General features: G+C 46.7%; 1 long non-coding RNA gene across 1 annotated transcript; it reads right to left on the reverse strand.

Moving 5' to 3' along the window:
- Window positions 1-6,503: 6,503 nt before the first annotated feature.
- LOC141730559 (uncharacterized) lies at window positions 6,504-21,087 on the reverse strand. Its single transcript, XR_012582080.1, has 4 exons — window positions 21,043-21,087; window positions 19,944-20,050; window positions 10,043-10,254; window positions 6,504-6,719 (listed from the first exon to the last, which is right to left on the reverse strand). It is a non-coding gene; the product is annotated as an uncharacterized LOC141730559 (long non-coding RNA).
- Between the last annotated feature and the right edge of the window lie 415 nt (window positions 21,088-21,502).

Consider the following 21,502-nt stretch of genomic DNA (forward strand, 5'->3'; position numbering starts at 1 on the left):
CATGTATTTTCAAACCTGGGCTCCTACCACCAGCTGAAGCTTTTCTGTGCCCTCCTACAGCCTCACCATGGTTATAATCTCCATGGGATACTCTCAGAATGTTCCTTCCCCATGGCTGCTCAGCCTACCCCTACATTATCCCTACACCCCATAAGCTGTTCCTCACACTCCAGGGAGTTGATTCCCTCAGATGTGTAGGAGGTGACTTATCTAAAATTATTTTCTCCACATCTTTCAGGTAGAAGTGAGAAGGACAATCCATGGAACATTCCCACGCTGATGAGGCATTTCCCATCTCTGAAAGAAACACAGAAGGATGCTGTCCTCACCCCAAATGTACGTGCTTAGTGGAAGAGCAAGGACATGAAACCCCTTTTTAAATATCTACTGTACATGCATAAATATATCTCTACATAATGCTGAACTTCTCATTTCAAGTAAGCAGAGGAACAGTAGCACAGATATTGCAGTTTTCAATCAAGCAGTACAATTTCCTATAAAATACAAGGCTTCCCTAATTCTTCAAATGCACCAGCTAACATCTATACAAATAATGGGATTTGGCTGAATACAGTTAAATATATTTGATTACTTCCCTTTTATCTAGTTCTAGGTTTACTGTACTTTTCCTTGGATGGCAAATAAGAAGCCCTTTTCTTCTAAGTGACAGCAGGGAAAAGAATCAGGTTGCTAATTTACCTGAGACCCAGGAGTGTGTAATGATAGATGTGTGCTGGAAACTACAGAGGGGGCTTTCTAATTTTGGGGGGAGGAGAGAGGGAAAGCGTGAGATTCGTTAATCTCTCAGATTGATGGCGCTTTTGCTGATGGACTTTCATGGTTGTAATTACACACACATCAGGAAACAAATGCAGTGAGAAGAAGAGCTGACAGGAGTCTAACAAAATGTGTCACACAGGAAGCAATAAAATGGAAAATCACTGTTCTCCAGACAAACAAGGATGCAACGTGCTCGTGGTTAATCACAGTTTCTCTCTCAAAGCAAAGGGTATAGACTTACCTGCATGGTGAGGAAGTGAGCACACACATGGTCCAGGAGCAGTTTGGTTAAAGAGGCAGAAATCCTTGTGTGGATGTCCAGCTCTGCAGGACACCAGTGCTTCCAAGGATGTGTCACCTAGGTTTTTGCATGATAGATCTCCACCAAAATCTTCTTGAAGAGATGTGAAGGAAAGAGGCAGGTGGGGAGGGAGAAGGGAGGATGGATGGCAGGCAGGCACAGAAGGGTCCCACCTATGGTTTAGGTTGGTTTTGAAATGGGTGTGTTTTCAGCCCCAGGGAAAGCAAAAGCCTGGAGCATGCCCACAATGCCATGATGGCCAGATCAAATGGTCTAAAGCACCAGCAGCTTTGGGTGACAGGTCACTCTCTGGGTAGGGAAAGGAATCTGAGCCCAAGCTGAGTGTGCTGTGCTGTTGGTCTGGTTTAGGAAATGCTTTCCTTCTCCTCTCCTGGGATTCCTTTGCCTTCTGGAATCTGGGCAGGTCAAGTTCAAGCCAGGGTTTCACCTGAGGAGGTGAAAGAGAACCAACCAAGAGAAGAGCAGTGCTGCAGGGAGAGGATCAGTCACACACAGGTCAGGGCCAGGGACAGTTCAGGTGATCTGAAGCAAAATCATCTAATTTTTAAAAAGATTCTAATATTCTAGCAAATGATGCCTTCTTTTTGCTCCTTAGGAGATTCAACCTACTAGTTCTTCCCTGGCTTTATTTTGTCTGGTTCAGATTTGAAGTTGGTTATCGAGAAAAGCAGAAAGATGGCATAATTTCCTGTAGGCATGTTTGTGTGTATTCTATGCTTCCAGCAGACCCTCAAACATCCACTGGATCACCAAGCAAGCAGCTTTTGTCTCTTTGTTGTTTCATTAAAAAAAAAAATTGTATCATGGCTTTCAAGTAGAAAAAAAAATAGAGAAATAATAACATGACCCAACTGCGAAAATATTTTTTTTCATGAACTATACCAATGAATTGGAAATGCAAGTAGTAAAATGAATTGCCAAAAGTATCAAATATATGTTTTCAATAACTTTTTTTTTTTGTTACCTAGTAAAATATTTTCCTGGAGAAGGGTTGTTAAACCCCTTGGTGCAATATAAAGGTGCAGTGATGTATTGTCTCAGAAGTGGTTTAATGGAGTTTTGGGGTTCCATTTTTTGTACATACTTTCAACACACACAGTGCGTGATCAATTTGGATTTATAAAATGCTCTATATTTCTTTCTAAGCAATGATCTTAACTTTTAAAGAATGTTGCTTAGTTAGGAGAGCATGTGTGTGTGTTTGCATTTTGGCAAGGCAGCAAATCACATACAATATTTATGCCATTTGAGAAAAGTATTTGTGCATTTGCCAAAACCAGTCCTTTCTAAGAACGTAAAGGTATTTGGTCTGCTCTAAACCACAGTTTTAGGGAGGATTAGGTGTGTGGGAGCACTGGGCAGAGGGAAGACCTGTCCAGTCTTTGTGGTGTGAAAGGGCAGGATTTTAGACAAACAAGCCAGATCTTGTTTCAGCTCAACTCTGACTCTGTTTTTGTGAAAATCTTTTTTTCAGGCCTACCTGTGGCTTTGCTGCCAACGAGCTGGACTTTGCAGGGAGGTCAGTGCTGCAGGCTGGGCAGCACCAGGTGGAGTCTGACCCCAGCTCTCCTGCCACGCTCCTGTGACAACTCAGGGAGGTCAATTATTATAAAATATGCAGGGCAAAGATGGCAAAAGGATGATGTCCTGTGCTACAGCAGTGATTCCCCTGGTAACTGACCCACTTCACCCATTTTACTGGCAAAAGACAGCCAACAGCTGAGTGTACAGGGATGGGGAAAATGTGGGGGATCGTGATCATGATTTATCCTGATCTCTGTCACTCCTGCTTCATTTATCATAGAATATCCTGAGTTAGAAGGGACTCACACAGACTACTGAAGTCCACCTCTTTCTCCACTGTGTGCCAAGGGTCAGGATCTGTCCCTGGTATCAGCTGCTGTTGATGCATCTCAGAAGGTGAAAGCCCAGTGCCCTGCTCACACCCCAGCTGGCTGTGCAGACCCCTGAGCTGACATCTTTGTGCCAAATCCAATGATATAACGTTTCATGCAGAGAATTTCTCCAGTCCCCCTCCCTTCTTTTTTTGCTTTATCTCTTCCTTCTATCTTCAGCCTGTCAGGACTTTCACATACCTGCAGCTGACAGCTAAGGGATCAGCAACTTTGATGTTGTAAGGGATATTTTATCTCAGGTAATTCTCACCAATTCCTACCTTTTTGTGTAGGATATCCAAGGACTCCGGGAGTGAGCAACGCCTTTGTCTGGTAAGATCAGAGCAATTTGCAAGCTTTTCTGGGAACAAGGTCCAATAAAGGGACTTTAGAGATATAATCTGTCAACCCCATTGAGCAGCACTGTGACAGCAGTCTTAGGATTATTGACAGTTTAAGCATCACCCCGGACAGAACAAGACTGAGGGCACACAGTTGGTTGCAGTTATTTGCAGTAAGACATTGTTTGCTGAGGAAGCATAGGAAACCCTTAATAGCTGAATTTACCAAGTTTTGACCTAGTTTCTCCCTCAGGCAAACAACTGACTCTACAGGGATCTGCTGCTTTTTGGTGGGAGTTTGAAAAAAAAAATCCAATCTTTGAGGTGCAACATCTTATTCACAAGACTGACCTGATTTTGAGGCTCTGAATTGGAAGGGTCACCCAGCAGAGCCATTCCTGAGCCTGCAGTCATTGGGCAGAGGGTGGACTGCCACCCCAGTCCCCTGAGTCCGGAGAGTTTGTCACTCAAACTGTGCTCTGGCATCACAGGCAGGTGTGAGGACATGCAAAGCCTTTCCTCTTGCCAGTCCTGTGGTAAGCACCATGTGGGGCAGTGCTAATGAGGGCTGTGATGCCCTGAGCCCTGTGTTTGAAATCCTCTCCTTCCCTCTGGACCCCACTCTGTTCCTTCAAACCTCCTCATTCCTGGTGAGCCAAGCTGAGCTGGCAGAGCTTTGCCAGGGACCAGCCATCCATCATCTCCTCAAGAGCTGTGGCAGGGAGCTCCCTAGAAAATGACTGATGGGAAATGCTCAGCAGAGTTGCCCTCAGATGTTTTTGCTACCCACCAGCTCGCTCACCTCACCAGGGCTTTGCTGTCCTCACTGTACTTGATTTTTGAGGAATTTCTCCATTATCACATATTACTTCTGACATAATTTTTCTCCCTCACTAGGCAAATGTTTGCTTATTTTACTTTCAAATACACCAGTATCTTCTTTTCCAGCAATGCCCAGGCTTCACATTTTTATAAACATATTAACAAAGATCCCTGCTCACCCTCAGTGCGACAGCTTGGCCTCTCCCAGCAGTAATTTTGGGATAACACCTTTCTGTAAGGGGTCTGTGTCCACCCATGCTGGTCTCCATGCATGTCCTTGTTTCCTTGGCCATCCAGCTGATGTTAGCACTGCTCCTGGCAGGTGCTTCAGCTGCCTGAGTACCTGATCTCTGTGACTGATGATCATCAGTGCTGATTGCCAGCCCACAATCAGGCCTTGGATTGCTCCCCAGGTTCCATTTCTCTTACTGCTCTCCCAAACCTTTACTCATCCTTCACACCACGTTCTCTGCCTTCACCAAGGACGTTGCTGTCCTCACCCAGCACTTTGCAGGTAGAAATCCTCCTGCGGCTCAGTGGTGGCTTCACAGAATGAGTTGCAGCCCAAACACTGTGTGGTTTTGTTGGGTTTCCAAGAACCTGCCACAACCCACTTGGCTGTTTGCAGGCAGTCCCTCTCCAGCCCCTCCACTACACCTGCTGAAAACGCTGTTGCTGATGGCAGAGCCGTGCAGGCTGTGCCCACCTGGAGAGGCACCAGCAGCAGGCAGAGAGCACGGCAGGCAAACATCCAACCTTGCAGCTGCAGCAAAGGGGCTGCCAGCAGCTGGACACCAGGGAGAACGTGCTGGAACTGCTGACAGGGGCCGGGGCTGCTCCTGAGGCTGCACCCAGGAATGCACGAGTGCAAATTTCACAATTCCAGTGTCTCCCCCTGCCCTGGGGTTTGTTTGTTCTTGTGACAGGTGTCACATGGAGAGCAGAGGCAGGATCAGGAAGCAGCTGTGGGTGGAATAGGAGAAGAGTCCCACCAGCCTGCACTAGGCAGGGATCTTGGCTCCTTGCTTGGCCCTAGGAGCGAGGGGCTGCTGGTGCCTCTGCACCCACCGGACCGGCACGAAGCTCTTGCAACCGCTCCAGCACGTTTCCTTGGTAATGAATTCCAACTTGTTTTCCCAAATCGCCTCATAATGACTCAGTTCGAATGTAATGATGCAATCCTGAAGGGAATCATTAGCTCCCAGCTAGGAGGGTCGGTCAGCTCCAGCTCCAGCCCATGAGCTGCTGTTTGTGGTGTTGTTTGGGGCAGCTCTGCGTGCCCGGCTCGGCGTGTGCCAGCTCCGGGCTGTGCGTCCTTTCTGGGGACACCTCACCCCATCCATGCCCTGCAGCTGTGCCGGGGCTTCCCTCCGAGCCTCCAGGTGTGGGACAGAGGGACAATGTGTTTTCAATTAGGTGAGAACACAGTGATGGTGTTACCTCCCTGCTGAGCTGGCGTTTGCAGTTCAGACCCCCTTCTCAATCCCTGGTACTGTCCTTTCCTTACTGCAGCTCCAGGACCACGTGGAGAAGGGACTCAGGGAGAGTTCTGCAGAACAAACATCTTTTTCTCCTGCCTACTACTCATGTGGACAGAAAACCTGATGAAATCACAGAAGAGAAGAAAAAAAAGGAGAACTTTTCAAGCTGCTGCTGGTGTTGTCTACATTGGGTGACACACAAGAGGTGAATCACCATGCCAGATCCAGCCCTAGATTGAAAGGTCTCCCACCTTTCCCACAACAACCTGAAGCAAATTGTGTCTGGGCTGCCGAAATGCCACTAATTCCACCTTTCAATGATGCACCCCAAACCCCTTCATGCTGCTGAGAAGCAATCCTGTCAGTGACAGCTTTAACGAGGGTCACACCCTGATGCCATTTGTTCAGTGCAGTTGGATGTTCCAGCTTGTGCCTCAACTCCAGCACAGCGTGTTAAATGATTTACTGCAGAGAGACAGTGGCCAAGCCAAGAGTAAAGCCCAGGTATTGTTAGTCCCAGGATACTATGACAACCAACTAGTGTTAGAAAACATTCCCTGCCACTGCCTCACACTTTTATTTATCAACAAAACCAGATTTACTTTGTTTTAGCCTTAGCAAGACTCTGTTGCACTGGAGACCACTTAAAATGAGATTTATCTTCCTTGGAATAAATACAGGCTCTTGCATTTGTAATTCATTCCCCTCCTATTTCTAATCTCATTTCTATTGAATGCATTGTTTTGCTTCCCATTATTTATAAAATGAGATCATTAAAATGAATATTGGAACTCAACAGGTTTGAGGAAGGAGAAACTTCCCTGCAGAGGCATCCCAAGTAGAATTCCTTGGGTTGCTGCAGAGCCTCATGGTTTGACATCTGGGGGCTTCCCACTCTGCTCCCAACCCGAGCAGCGACAAACCTCTTTCCAATCCTTAAAAAGCAGCCACTTCTCATCTTGAGTGGGGTGAATATCAGGGATGGATGAAGCAGCTCCTGGTGAAAAGAATCAACAGATGCTCAAGGATGCTTTGAGGGCAGGCTGTTATCTGACCCTTGGGAATGCAGCAGCAGGTTCTGGATGCAAAGAAAGATATTTGAGGAGAAGGGTTCTGGGGAACTTGTCCTCATTAAACTTCTACATTAAAAAGGTAAAGGAAAAAGAGCAAATTCTGATGTAAAAAGGAAAAAAAAAAGAGCAAATGCCATCTAACAAAGCTTAAATCTGGAGTGAATCCACTGCAAACTAACTTTACTCTGGTTTATTACTGATAAACATTGGACTAAGAGCTGCAAATCCCAGCTCTCTCCTCATTCCCAAAAGACACAAACATGAAGATCTATGCATCTACAGCTATATATTGCATAAAATATTTCCTGTCTGGGAAAATCTCATGGGACAGGGATCGGGAATAAGATGGTGCAAATAATTAGTTTAATTGAAAGTAAAGCCACACTACTAAAAATAAAGAGATGAAAGTGGTTTTCCCTTTGCCAGTTTCAGTATAAGCAACAGTAGTAGCAGCTGCATTTCAACCCATTTTGCAGATAACCGTGAGGGGCATTCTGGAAGCTAAACAGTTTAATTGCACAGGCTACCCTTTAATTTAGGGTGGTGAGAATGATATGAAGGACTCATTAAACAGGGGCATTAACCATGGCAGAAAATAAAGTAGTTTCTTTGTTGGAGAAGATCTCCCTGCCCTCCAATCACTGCAGTAAATTGTTCCTGGGAAAGGCACTGGGGTAGGATGGGGAGATAGAGACACGTTGAGATAGAGGGAAGCAAATGAAAAATAATTGGTACAGTGCTCCGCAGATTGTATGTCACTGCAGACAGTTATTTAATAACTCCCCAATTATTGCTGCCAGCTGGGGTATATTAAGGCACTGTGAGAAGTCAGGCCAAAATTCCCCAGGCACGACTGGTGACCTGGCCCTGTGCTGCCTTCCTCCCTGAGGATGAGGAGGGGACAGGCTGTGGCTGAGGGGCAGCCCAGGGGATTGTGCTCCCCTCTTCCCCAGAGATTACAGGGCTTTGCCCACCCCTCCTGCCCACAGCTGTAAGGATGAGGTGCAGTAAATCCCGTTGGGGTTCTCCTTCCCATGGGGTGCCTCTGGGTGGGAGCTTCCCTCAGTGTGACCAGTGTGGTGTGAGGGGCAGCTCAGCTCATCCAACAGCAGCTCTGGTTTGGGCCAAGGGCTTCTCCCACTGCCCCTGGAGCTGGCTCAGCTCCCACAGCTCTGGAACTGTGCAGGGTCCATCCTCCAGAGCAGAGGTTGGAGCCCTCTCCACCCACTCACCTTGCTTCTCCTCTCAGCACTGACCTGGTGCTTTGAATGTTTTCCTTTCCTGCATTTCACTGTCCCCCACCTCCTACCCCCTGCAAGAGCTCCACACCACCCCATTCATATCAGTTTATGGGGTGACACTGAGTCCCAGGGTGTTGGAAGGGACCCCAGAGTCCTTCTCATTCCAGCCCCTCTGTCAGGGGCAGGGACACCTTCCACTGGAGCAGGAGCTCATGTGCAAACCACAGGTGAGCTCCAGCCCAGAGCCCATGGCTGGTGGCCAGCTAATATCAGAGTGGGCCAAAAGGAAGGGCCAGAGGCACTCCAAGCTTGGAGCAAGAGTCACAAGAGTCCACTGGGGACCCACCAGACACTTCTGCAGAGTCTCAACCTTAGGGGCTGCCACTGAAGCTCTGGAGCAGAGCCCTGGGATTACATGGCCTTTCTGTTTATTTCAGCACAACCTCAAATCCAACAGCCCCCAGCACCTCTCTGAGAGCCACAGAGGAAAATCTGACATTGGGAACCTCAAGGGTTTGAAAGCCCAGCTGCAAACTGAGCCCACAATACATTGTCTCAAACCTGTCACCTTGCCCTTATTTCCCAACAAAACAAAGCCTTTTAACAACTCCCTCCCCAAGCTCAGGATTGGGTCTGTAAAATAGAAACTGTACTTCAGTACCAAATGAAAAACATGACTCACAGACTGTAATTCCTTTCTGCAAATACCGGAGGAGAATATTTCATTTGGCAAACAATCGAGCCTTACAGTTGAGAGCTCTTAATGTGATTAGGGACAGGTTCTCCAACACATTTGTAACTCCAGGTGATTTTGCTATATCTTTTTGGACTGTGACCAGACATAAAAATGCCCTTTTGCTAGATTTGGATCCAACTAAACCTGAGGAGAATCAGATGTCGGTAAGACCTTTACAGTTTGATCTTTACCCAGGGGTATCACAACACATTTCAGCTCTGGGCTCTGCTGAGCCATCTCAGGCTCTTTTTTGCATTAAGCCCATATCTCCCCTGATGAGTGATAACTCTTCTATAGCACATCTTCTGTAAGTGAGCACGTGCTGCTCCTCTGAGTTACTGTGGTGCACCTACAGGGAGGGCGAGAGCACAAACACTTTCATTGGCTCCATGGACACATCTTTGCTTCCTTTAAATCCCTGAGCACCCTGGCCTAGGGGAAGGTGACCCTGCCTGTGGCAGAGGGGTTGGATGATCTTTAAGGTCCTTCCTAACCCAAACTATTCTGTGATCCTGTGAGTCTACAATTTTAAAGTGTTCAGAGTGTGTAAATCTTGTTTAAAGTGAGCTGAGACCAGGTTCCCCCTCCATTTAGAAGAGCTCAGTGTTCAATCCTGAAAGCAAAAGCTGCAGAGTTTTGCAGGATCAGACCCATCTCACACTCTGCCTGTGTTTCTGCCTCGCCTACCAAAGGCAGGGCTGCAAATAAATTAAATTGAGAGCAAAATTTACAGGGGAAGGAGGTGGAAGGACAGCACTGCAGAGAAAAGAGACATTGTTCTGTACATGCAGCTGAGAAACAAAACCAAGCCTGACCTTTACACTATTGATAAGAAAATCTCAAGTTTCTTGTTCATGAGGACTCATCCACTGCCTTCACCAGGGCTGGTAGTCAGAGTGTCCCTTGCCTTCCCCACATCTCACCAGGAAATTTTATGGAAAGAACATCCAGTGCTCAACCAAAACCTGCATGAGCTTAGCCTCAACCAGCATTGTGGCAAGATGAAGCTACGGGATATTTATGGTATGATATTAAACACAAAAAAGGCAGGGGGGAAATCACACATTCTAACTGATTTATCTCTTCATAAGAGGAGGAAAATTGAACTAAGGACAAACCTCCACCATTTTACCAAGCAGGGGCTCAAAGAAGAGCCAGCAATGGGAAAACCACACCAGGGTTGGGCACATGAAAGCTTTGCTCCTACTAAATGGCCATCACAGCCAAGAGACAAATTAAAGGCATTTTCCTGAATTGTTTTATGATGCTGTTGGTCTCTCTGACCCTGACAGTGGCTGCTCCTTTGGGTAGCAGTGGCAGCCTGGGTATCCAACAACCTGGAGCTCCTCACCTCCATCAGGAACAGGCAGAAGAAGGCCCAATGGCAGGAATCTGCAGTCAGCAGCATTCACATCAGAGAGGAGACATCTGGTTTGGAATGAGGGCAGCCAAGCACTGGAACACGTCAGGAAGGAATGCAGCGGATGCCTCAGCACTCTCTCTTCAAAGCAAGGAGTGAATTTCTCTTCTGGAGGGATGGGCTCCAGCTCCAGGTTACCAAGGCTGGGGGAGAAGTGGCTTTGTCAGAGTGAATGATGCACATCTGCAAGTGTCCAGCTCATGCTGTACTGGACCAAAGTGGTACTGAATAGGTCCCCATGTGAGTAATGTTTGTGGAACCACACGTGCAAAGCCAGGGAGGGTGACAGAAACCCTGACACCAGCAGCAGGCAGAGACAAGCCCAGCAGCACTCGAGTAAATCTAATTAAACCAAATATCTCAGGACTTCATTATTCTGTGCCTTTGGTGCTGTGGCTGTGCCAAGGCTGCTGGGACCCCAAGGGCCAGGCTGGATCCTCCACCTGCACCAGCCCTTCCCTGCCTTGCCCAGGGCTGGATTTCTGGTCATTTTTAGATCCCCGAGCCATCACCCCACTGGCTCAGAGATGGTTCATGGATCAGCAAACCCCAGCCATGGCAGCTGCAGAGCTGGCCATGAGCACAGCCAGGCACGAGCTGTGTCTGGGGGCATTCCCAACCCTCCATCCTTGTTCCTGCCACCTTTGTGCTGGCAAACCAGGGCTTGTCCAAGCACACAATAAGCTGAAACCCCAGCTGGTTTTGTGTGCACAAATATCTCAGCTGTATTTGGAGTTTCCCAAGATTTTTTGCCACCTGGGTACAAGGAGCTGTCACACAGAGAGGGTTTTCCAGCATCCAGGCACGGGATGAATTGCTGATAAAATGCTGATCTTTTAAAATTATTTTTCCCATTCCTATCCCACTCCTCCCCCATATTTTAATATGTTTTTTGAAAAGCATTAATTTTGTTCCTGTCTGTACCATATGCAATTGTCAAGGCCCTCAGCTGAGATGCAAGAGGTGCAGGTCCAAAATTCCTCCCTCCAGCCCAGGGAGGTGCTTTCAGCTTCTGTCAAAACTACATCTGAATGCAACAGGCATGAGGAAAAAAACAACAAAAAAAAAAAAATCATGATTCAGCAGGTCAGAAAGCCACACAGAAAAACCCCCAGATCTTGTGACCTCATAGTCATTCTCAGGAAAAAATAACTGGAAAAATCTTGAAGCAGCTGCAGCATCTGGGGCTGGATTCCCTCAGATCCCTGCAATTGCTGGGGGAACCTTTGAGCTGCTCCCTGCAGGGCCTGACTGCAGCTACCTGGGAATGGGGATGGGGTAAAGTCCCACAGTTCATAGCAGCAATGGAGTGAATCCAGGCATGGTCTGCAACAAGGATATGAATATCTGGGAAGGAAAACAAAAGCTCACCTTCCTCTGGTTTGCACTTTCAAAGGGTTCCTGAAGCTTTCTGATGTTCTTAACTGGTGTAAATCACATAGCTCCCCATAAGCCAAGAAATCAACAACTATAATTTAGGATTCTGAAGCAGTTCTAAGGAGAAAAGTATCTTCTGTTTAGAACCATAAAAAGTTATATAAACCCCCCAAACGATCTGTTTTAAAACATATTCAATAGTTCTTGGACTGCAGTGGGCAAGAAGCTGGGTTGGTTTTACTGCCAAGAAAGAAAAAATTTCAACGTTTTCAAATATTTGCAATACCAGATGCCCCGGTAAAAAATTTTTCGTCCATTTTAAAACCCCTTATTTCTTAAAAACCCATTTTGCATGGAGAACATACCATGTGTGAGCAATCCTCCAGCAGTGTGCAAGGACCACACGCTCCCAGCTCGGCCCAAAGAGGACACCCAGCACTGCAGGGATGGACAGGATGGATGGGTGGGAACAGGGAGCTCAGAGAGATGTGCTGAACCTGGACTGAATCCAGCTGGGTGCTCAACACCCTCAGCTGGCTCAGGGGGTGCTGGAGACTGGAATACTGAATATTGGAAAATTCTGTCCCAGTGGGAGCGAGGAAAATCTGAAGGACTTGACTGCATAGAGATCCAGAGCAGCAGCTGCCACATCTTTGACCACCCCTGACATCTTTTATTGCCCTGGAACTGAGAGGTTATTTGCTGAGAGCCTGTGGAGGGAGGTAAAGGTGACAGCATCAGAGCACAGTTCCACTGTGGGACACCCCTCACTCAGAGCCCCTCCTGCTGCCTTCCAAAGGAATTGGCTTCCCAAGGGCAAACCACACAAGAGAAACACTTTAGATGTGGAAAGAGAAAGGAACCCAATATCCCTAAGGGTGATTCTGTGTCAAACCAGCTCCAGGCACCACAACTCAGCAACCAGAAAAGGCTTTAAATTTGCTCTGTGTGTGTGTGGGTGCAAGGACATGGTGGGTGAATGGGGAGAGGCTGGGGCAGATCTCCCTGCACTGAGCTGAACAATCCAAATTTTAATTAACAATAGGTATTGCTAAAGGAGGAAATCAAACAGCAGGCTGATCACACAGCCTCCTGTCTTTGGTTTGAGAGCACTACTTCACTTCTCAGGCACTTGCAATTAGAAGAATCCCAGAAGGGTTTGGGTTGGACCTCAAAGCCCATCCCATTCCACCCCTGCCATGGGCAGGGACACCTTCCATTATCCCAGGGCGCTCCAAGCCCTGTCCAACCTGGCCTTGGACACTTCAGGGATGGGGCAGCCCCAGCTGCTCTGGGAACCTGTGCCAGGGCCTGCCCACCCTGAGAATCAATAAATAATTGCCATCACCACTGAACCTGCCAACCCTAAACCAGAGTGAGAGCTGCTGGGTCCCCCAGTGAGGAGCTGTGACAGTGAGAGTGTGTCTGTAGCTGCAGTCCCCCTGTCCAAGCCACCTGATGGAGGGTGAGGATGGAGGTTACACACAGCCTCCCACAGGGACAGCCTTCAAGGAGGGGTTTTATGAGCTTTTTCCACAGCCTGCACCCTCTGAGAAGCTTCCAGGTGCACTTTCCCACTGCTCCCCTGGTTCCATGCCACAGGGGTGTGCATGTGGGTGTATGAGGGAGGTGACAAGCAGCAGAGGGGTCTGCTAACCTGAGAAATTCTTCCCCTGCCTCAGTCTTTCACCAGAGCCCAAATAAAAACTGCTAAAGGTCACAAGAGAATCCCTGGATAATGCAAATAGCAGCACCAGCAGAGAGCTGCGAGCGTGTCCCCAGGTGGTCACCACCCACCTGCCCCAGGGGGGCAAAAACCCACCTAAAACCTTCCACCTGCCCTCCCCAGCCACCCCAGCTTCTGTCCTGCAGAACCATTCATTTATAAGCTCCCCACCACTGACATGGCATTTACAGGGACACCATCACGTAATATCTGTTTTCAATCACAAATTTGGGAAGAATAAGGTTTTATATACCTTGAGGCCCCAGGAGGGCTGGAGTGGTGATGATGATGATCCTTTAAATAACAGCAGATGTCAAGACCTGGAGGAATCATTTTTCTTCCAGAGGAGGAAGCAGTGGTGAAACAGAGATATCTTCATTGAGCAGAACCTGCCTTTTCTCCCATGGTGTTGGTTTTGTTGAGCCAAGGGAAAGGAGAGCTCAGGACATCCCTTCCCCTCCCTGAGCAAACCTGAGGGGGCTGTGCCAGCTCTGAGGGACATCCCCAGCTGAGCAGCCACCAGAAGGGAACCATGGAACACCATGATCCTCATTTTATCTGGGCATCTCTGCTCCAAGATTCATCCAGGACACGGCCTTGTCCAGCAGAGCACACTTGGGCATCTCCATGGCACCAGCACAGCAATTAGCTCAGGCTCAACAGTCCAGGGGAGAAAAAACTCCTCAGAAATGCAATGCTGTTGCTCTCCAGCATGATCAAGACAGATTTTTAGGGGCACCTCAGCAGAAGGTCAATGATTAAAATCTGAGTCCTGGCTTAGAGCAATTGGGCACTTGTATTGTAGCCTGGTGCTGCTGGTTCATCTTTGTCCCTTGGCTCAAAGCAGGGACAGAGCTGTTCCCTGTGCCCAGAGCAGGGGGTTCCTTGGTCAGCAGAAGCAGCTGTGGGTATTTTGTCCAGGGCACCAGCCTAGGTGGGTTTAATCAGCCTGATTTTCTCAAAGCTGGCACAGCAGCTCAGCAGAAGGGAAAAGAAGCCGGATCAGAGCCTGAGTGTACAACTTCTGTGCTCCCCAGGAAAAACCCACCACCCTCCTCTGGTGGCAGAGGCAGGGCAGCCAGAGACACAGCCCGAGCTGCAAGGCAAAGCTTTGAGCTCCTGTGAGTAACCCCGGGATGGAATATCTGCTCCTGGAGGCCAGCACAGAGCCTGGGCTCTGCCTGCAGCTCTTTGTGGTGTCCCACAGCACCTTTCTGCTCCCAAGAAGTTTCCAGCTCCTGCTAGCAGGATCAGGGCACAGCCTGTGCTCTTCCCCCACCCTCACAGTACTATAATCAAAATGCTTTTTGTTTTGCTGGAGCTTAATTTTGAGTATGTGACTCCAAACTTATCCTTCTGGGATTGGATTTCGAACCCAATTCCATGCTAGAAACCACTAATTTTCTTAGGACCATTTTCAATGTGGTAGAACTCTGCTTTTGGGCAAAGGAAAACTGCTTATTTCCACTATTTTTAATAAAAAAATATTCACGAACAATTCAACAGATTTCATCCCTAGTGGCTCTCAACCCCAGATCCAGTTTCTACTCAAGCACAACCCTAAAACTTGACCCTCTATTCAGCCTCAAACCCCAAACCTTTCCACAGGCTCTGGTTGGAAAGTTACTGACCCTGTATCTGAGCCAACTTTCAAAAACAAAAATAACTTGCCTGATGAAATTTTTGTAGGAAAAAAAAAAAAAATGCACACGCGCGCACACGCACACACACGCACGCCATATATACCAGGAGGGATTAAATCCTCATGTTGCAAGAATTTAATTTAAAAAAGCTAAGACATTGTAGGAATGCAAAAATATCACCTCAGCCTGGTAACCTTTGGCTTAGGCATGCACTTCCACAGCTCACAAATGGGAATGTTTCCTCTCCAGCACTGGGAGGACCGGTGCCACTCAGGAATGCCTGGCTGCAGCCCAGTTCAGAGAGGAAACCAGCAACCCTTTACTAGTGGGGCCTCTGTGGGCTCCTGGAGGCTGCCTCTCATCCCATGGGCTTGCTTTATTTCCCACTTTCTTTCTCCACCATGTTCTGAGTGCCCCAATCCCAAAGGAGCTGCTGAGGAGGACCAAAGAAGGGTCTTTGCAAAATGACGCCATGTATTTCACCCCTGCAAATCCAGATTGTTATTATTACTATTATTTCCCCTTTGTTCTTGGGAGTAAAGCTCTATTTTCATTCCCACTCCAAGCCCCAAGGTGCCAGAAGTAAATCTGTGCCTGCTGCTGTCACCTCACTGGTGTCAATGCCATCGGGAAGGACACGCTGGCGTCTCCAGTCAAGTTCATTCAAACCAGAGGGAAACATCCCTTGGGAAATACTCAGTACCTGCACAGGGGCAGGAATAAGTTCATTTCACACCAAGATTAAGCCTTTAACAGGGCCCTGTGCATTAGCAGAATTCCTGGCATGTCCCAGCCTTGTTTAAAAGGTGGATGGGAACCTCTCTGCTGATCTCAAGTTAATCACAGCAACCCAGGGAGCGAGCTGCAGGAAACAATCCTCTAGGTACCGACCTTACCCACATAAAGCCAGCAGTTCCTCTGCTTTATTGGCTGTGGCTTTCCCCCCAGCAGGCTTAATTTATGGTAATTACTAGGAACTATGGATTAAATTAATAAAAAGGAAATTATTAAGGTTTCCTGACCCAGAGGCCAAAGGTAAATAAAGAGAAGCAAACTGTTCAAGATGGAAACACTTCCCTGCTGCCTTTGGGACTGGCAGAGAAGTTTGTCAGTGCAGCAAGAGGGAGAATAGGATTTTGGGAAGGAGCTGTCTCATCTTGGATGCTGGGGAGGACCATCATGCCCACCATCAGGGGAGCCCTGAACCAGCAAGGCACAACTGTTCCCTGGCAGTGGAGTGAGCTGTGAACAGTGTATGAAACAGCAAAGAAAGCAGAGATCTCTGTCAGATGGGAAGAGACTATAAAAATAATATAATACAGAAATCCAGCTTAATTCAAACTACACCAAAGTCCAGGGTCCTGCTCTACATCCAGCTCTGCCAGCTGATCAGGAATAATTCTCTCTGCCTGGTCCAAGCACATTCACTGCTGCTTATAATTCTTATATACATCTCATGCTTTAAATCAGGATTTCCAACATTATGCTGTTACAGAAGCAGACCATTGGCATTTGCCAGACCCGGCCTTGCCATTCCTGGGTATAAACATGGATTGTGCTCACCAGAGGCAGAGGGGATGGCTCCACTCTGCTTTCCCTGCAGATCAGTGCAGAACAAAGACCCTGAGTTTTGCTCTCAGTAACAATCCTGGAGCTCATCAGCCTCTCCCCTACCAAGGCTCTCCATATGTACAGAGTCCTGCAATGAGCACTTCCAGCTTCATTAGCTCCATTTCCCACCCTGTGCCCACTGTAAAATCCGTCTGTGGCATAACCTGAAATTCATCTCATGCTCTGCCACCAGCTTTGGGCTCTGCAAACAGATTCATCCAACGTGGCCAATTCCTTAATAAAATGTTTTACAATTTTTAATATTGCATATATTACCCCAAAAAAATGAGAAAAAAAAAGGTTTTGATACAAAGTTTAAAAAGTTCAAAAGAATATCTGAAATCACCTCTCTCCTTGCACAGATTAAATGCAGCACACACCTGAACCTGTATTTAAATACACCCTGACTGTATCTAAGAAAGAACTACTACAAGCCTGAATGCTGAGAAAGGCAGTGAAATCCTCCTGGAAGCAGCTCTGGCAGGGCAGGCACGAAGCAGAGCAAGGAGCATTTACAGTGGGCAATTGTTAGAGTGAAAACAAACCTGGCAGATTGGATGTCACTGGGGAGGGATATCAGCGTCTGATCTCGGGCAGGATGGGACACAGGGGGACCTGGAGCCTTGTCAAACTCAATGCTCCTATGTAGTAGGTTGAATAACAGAACAATGTTTACATTTCCCCTTGTGCCCTAAGTAGTTTGGAAGTTGGACACCTGAAAAGCCTGAATGATTTTTAAAGCAGCCCCACTGTTAGTCTCGATCACCAAGGCCTTGGCTGCTCCTTCCTGGTATTCAAGAAAAGAAAACCAGAAAAACTCAAACAACTCCAAGTTATTTCTGCTTCTGAGCCTGGATATTCAGCATAAACAATATAAATGATGGAAAATGCAGGAGGTTGCTCCCACTGTGGGCACACCAGCCTCGTGCAGCCACAGCAACCCTAAACACAGTGATCCAGCTGGGAAACTGATGAACTCTACCCAAGAAAGAGTTTTCTTGATTTCCTTCCATACTAACACATTGAAACTTAATATTGAGAGTTCCTTACATAAACAAACACAACAAAATGCAGCTCATAGCAAAAAGTGTAAATTGAAGCACATAGGAAGCAAACAGCCTGTGTGCATTAGAGAACAATAAATGCTGCATAATAAATGCAGCAAAATAATAGAATTTTAGAATATCTGGCATTGGAAGGGATCCACAAGGATCATGGAGTCAACTCCCGGCCCTTCACAGGACACCCGGTCCCAGGAACAGAGTGGAAGTAGTCAAAGTCCAGTGAAAGATGGGATGGCTTCTCTGATACCATTTTATCATTCCTCCCCACTGCTGCTCACTCTCCAGAGGAGGCCACCTCCTTCCATCCCCTTAAGCTCCCAGCTCTCTGATCCTCACAGCCAGCCTGGATCCCAACATGCTTCAAAGACAAAATTGATAGTTTCAAAATTCAGCTTCATCAATCTCTTCTAAACTCATGTGCTCTCCAGAAAAGTGAGTCCCAATCCAGCTTGAATTGGACCATTTTTTCATCTCATCCTGGGCTCAAATGATTGTCAGTCCATCAAACACTTCTTTGAAAACTGATTTCTTGCAGATGACCATGACTGCTATAAAACAGTATTTAAAAACATTTTAATATTTGAAAAGAACTTTCCTCTCCTCTTATATCAACCACATGTTTTAGAAAGGGCCTGGGGTTTACCACTGCTTGGTGAGAAAAATAGCAAAAAGGAGAAAGGATAATGGGGTGATAATGACTGGGAATGTATGGATTGAATTTGGGCTCTATTTAAATACAAGAGGACAATTTGTGACTCGTTGGTGTAGGCAAGCACAGAGAAACATTTGTGGCTCAAGTTTGCGTTGGAATATAGAAAAATGTCTTGTGGCAAACTGTATTTCCTTTAGCACAGACAAACTCTGAGCGAGCTGCCAGCTGCTGGAGCTGTGCTGCTCACCCCAGCCCAGGCAGATGGGCTCTGTGTGTCTGGGACTCCCTCAGGAGATTTCTCATTTGGGCACTGCTGCTGCAGGTTGGGAGCCCTCTGTCCCCACCAAGCAGAACCCATCCCACGGCAGCCCACAGCCAGGAATAAATAAAATCTCTGCCTCCACCTTGTGCCCCCAAACTCCTCCCTCTCTTTGACCTGTTCCCAGGGGCTTTAACTCAGCAGTACTTAGCAATAGAGCCAACACAAAGCTGCACTTCAACCGGGAGCTTCAGTGGAATAATTTGAATTGTTGGCCTAGATGATGCAGTTGGAGTAGATGATTGTAGTTCCCATTCAACTAAAAATATTCTACTCCACCCTACTCCACCCTACTCTACTCTATCCTAAAGAAAGAAACTCTAGAGAAACCAGGTCTGCTCCTACTTGACTCAGGTCTGAAGGCTCAGGGGTTTCTGCTGTTTTTATGATGCTGCATTTTAAGGAGTTTGGTGACAACACTTAAACCTCAGGGCTAGTGACAGGCAGGCTTCCACGAGTCAGATTATTTTGATAAACAGTTTGTCACATGCTCTGCTGGGGACAGAGAAGTCAGGCTGAATTTCACTATTAAAAACTACTAAATCAAATTACCTGAAAGTGAATTCTGACTTCAGGGCTGCTGGTTTGTGATCCCCCTTACAAGAGGTCTTATTTTAGAGCAGAGTCACTTTGAGTAGGGTCTTGATTAGAATCAAATTTGTAAATCTCCATGAAAACTGAGGCATGTTGAAATTACCACATTTGAAAAGTCACGCTCCAGGCTGGACAGAGCAGCTGTGGCTTCCCCAGCCCTGGAAGTTTTCAAGGGCAGGTTGGACAGGGCTTGGAGCAACTTGGTCTAGTGGAAGTGTCCCTTCCCGTGACAGGGAGCTGGAACAAGATGATCTTTGAGCTCCCTTTCAACCCAAAACATTCCATGAAAAATAAGAGTTAAAACATATCAGTGTCTGAAGAGCAAATAAAGATGTAGGAGACACACACAGAGCTGCTACACCAGATCCTGATGGCTTTTGTGATTATTTACACTCACTTGTTCTTTTTCTCCCTGGTCTGTCCCACTTACCTGACAAAAGATGCAGAGCAGGAAACAGAGCACAGAGAGGTTTATAAAAACATTCTTCCCTATTAAGCAACTGGGCTGATTGTCACAGTGAGAAAGATGAAGCAGACTGAACAAAACACTTACCTGTACATCTCCATTCCTGATGGAAAGCCTCGAGTGCCTTGGTCACTTCAGCACATGAACACAAGGCCAAATGAAACACATGTTTACAGCTATAATGAGGATTAGCTTTGCACTAAAAAAGTTGAACTACAGTCAAAATTAGATGGTGACATGGGTATTTGCCAACAGCATTAAATGAGAAATAACAGAGTATGAGGTTTCTGGAATGAATAGAAAATGTATTGTTTAGAGACCTTTTTGGCCAAGTATCAACATATGCCAATACTTAAGACTTCTTGTTCTTATTTACTTACCCCAACAATAAAACAAATGTTGTTTTGTGCCAACAGCCTGATAGACTGGTCCTGTATCTTTAGAAATAGAGATTGGATATTACTTCTCTCATATCAGCTTCAACCTACTTAAAAAAAAAAAAAAAGATGCAAAGTAATTGAGTCCAGAGCAGAGGAAATAAGTGAAGGAGGTAATCGATTTTAATAACATATAGCATCAACATGCATTAAGGAAATTCATAAAACAGAGGGAAAATAAAGCATTTGCCCATCTCAGAAGACCAGGCAGTGTTTGTAGCTTCCTCCAGCTCCAGGCAGAGATTATTGGTGAAGCCTCAACCACAGCAGTGATTGATTTCAGCCAGTGCCCTCCATCTGAGCCCAGAACAGTGAGGTAACCACCCTCATTCCCATTAAAAACCAGGCAAACTGATGAATGAGAATCCTAGGAAATTCTCTCCAAGGCACAGAACATTAAATGTATTTGCAGTTGAAACATTCAGACCCTTCCCTGGCCCAACCACCTCTCCCTGTGGTATCACCCACTGCCAGGCCACCCCTGTGCTCCCACCCAAGCCCTCCCTCAGTGTTCCCACCTGGGGCTGTGCCTTGTGCCCCAACCCTGCAGCTGCACCCACACCAGAGCTCACTCCATCTTAGGGCAGATATTGTCAGTAAAAACAGCAGGAAATCCTTCGCATTTTGGAATGATTCTTCCCAAAGAATCTTTTCACTACACACAGACCAAGACAGATTTGCCCAAGCTGATTTTCAGGTGCCATTTGGATGGGTATGGGTGTGACACAACGTGGGTTTGGATGGGGCTGACCTTGTGTGTGTCTGCTATTTAGACTAAAATGTTCAGCGCTGTTACCAGTTTGGGGAAAATGGAGAAAACTCTTGAGTTTTCTGTCTTGTGTCCAGTCTAGTGCTCTGCTTGTGTACTGAACAAAACAAACCCCATCATATCTACCTGACTTGCAGAGTTGGACTCCTAAAGTCTTTGCAATACAATGCTCACAGCATCCACATGAATATAATGTGTTTATAGGGGTTCTATACATCTCCTCCATGTCCTGCCATTCCTTAAAAAATGTAAATAAAGGTACTGATCACTTACCACCTGTGCTCTGGACTACCGTCCTGCAAATGTTTTTGATCTGGGAAAGTGAATAAACACATGTTAGCATTAACTTTTCTGTCTTTTTTACACACCTATAAACAGATCCATTGATTTCCCCCACCTCTCCCTCTTTCTAATTTTGCAAAAATAAATGCTTTCCTGGACAGTCAGAGTTCATTACCGAGACAGAGCACAGCTCCCCTTGGCCTCCCCACAAGAATTAGATTTAGGTTGGAGAAGATCACAGACTTGTTAAGGTTGGAAAAATTCTTTAAGGTTATTGAGTCCAACCATGGCCAAGGCCACCGCTAACCCCTGTCCTCAAGTGCCACATCCATACAGCTTTTAAATCCTTACAGGGATGGTGATTCCAGCATTGTCCTGGGCAGCCTGCTCCAATGCTGGCCAACCCTTCTGGTGAAGAATATTTCCCTGATATCCAACCTAAACATCCCCT

This window comes from Zonotrichia albicollis, chromosome 11 (assembly GCF_047830755.1).
Source record: "Zonotrichia albicollis isolate bZonAlb1 chromosome 11, bZonAlb1.hap1, whole genome shotgun sequence".
In the NCBI taxonomy this organism is placed as follows: domain Eukaryota; kingdom Metazoa; phylum Chordata; class Aves; order Passeriformes; family Passerellidae; genus Zonotrichia; species Zonotrichia albicollis.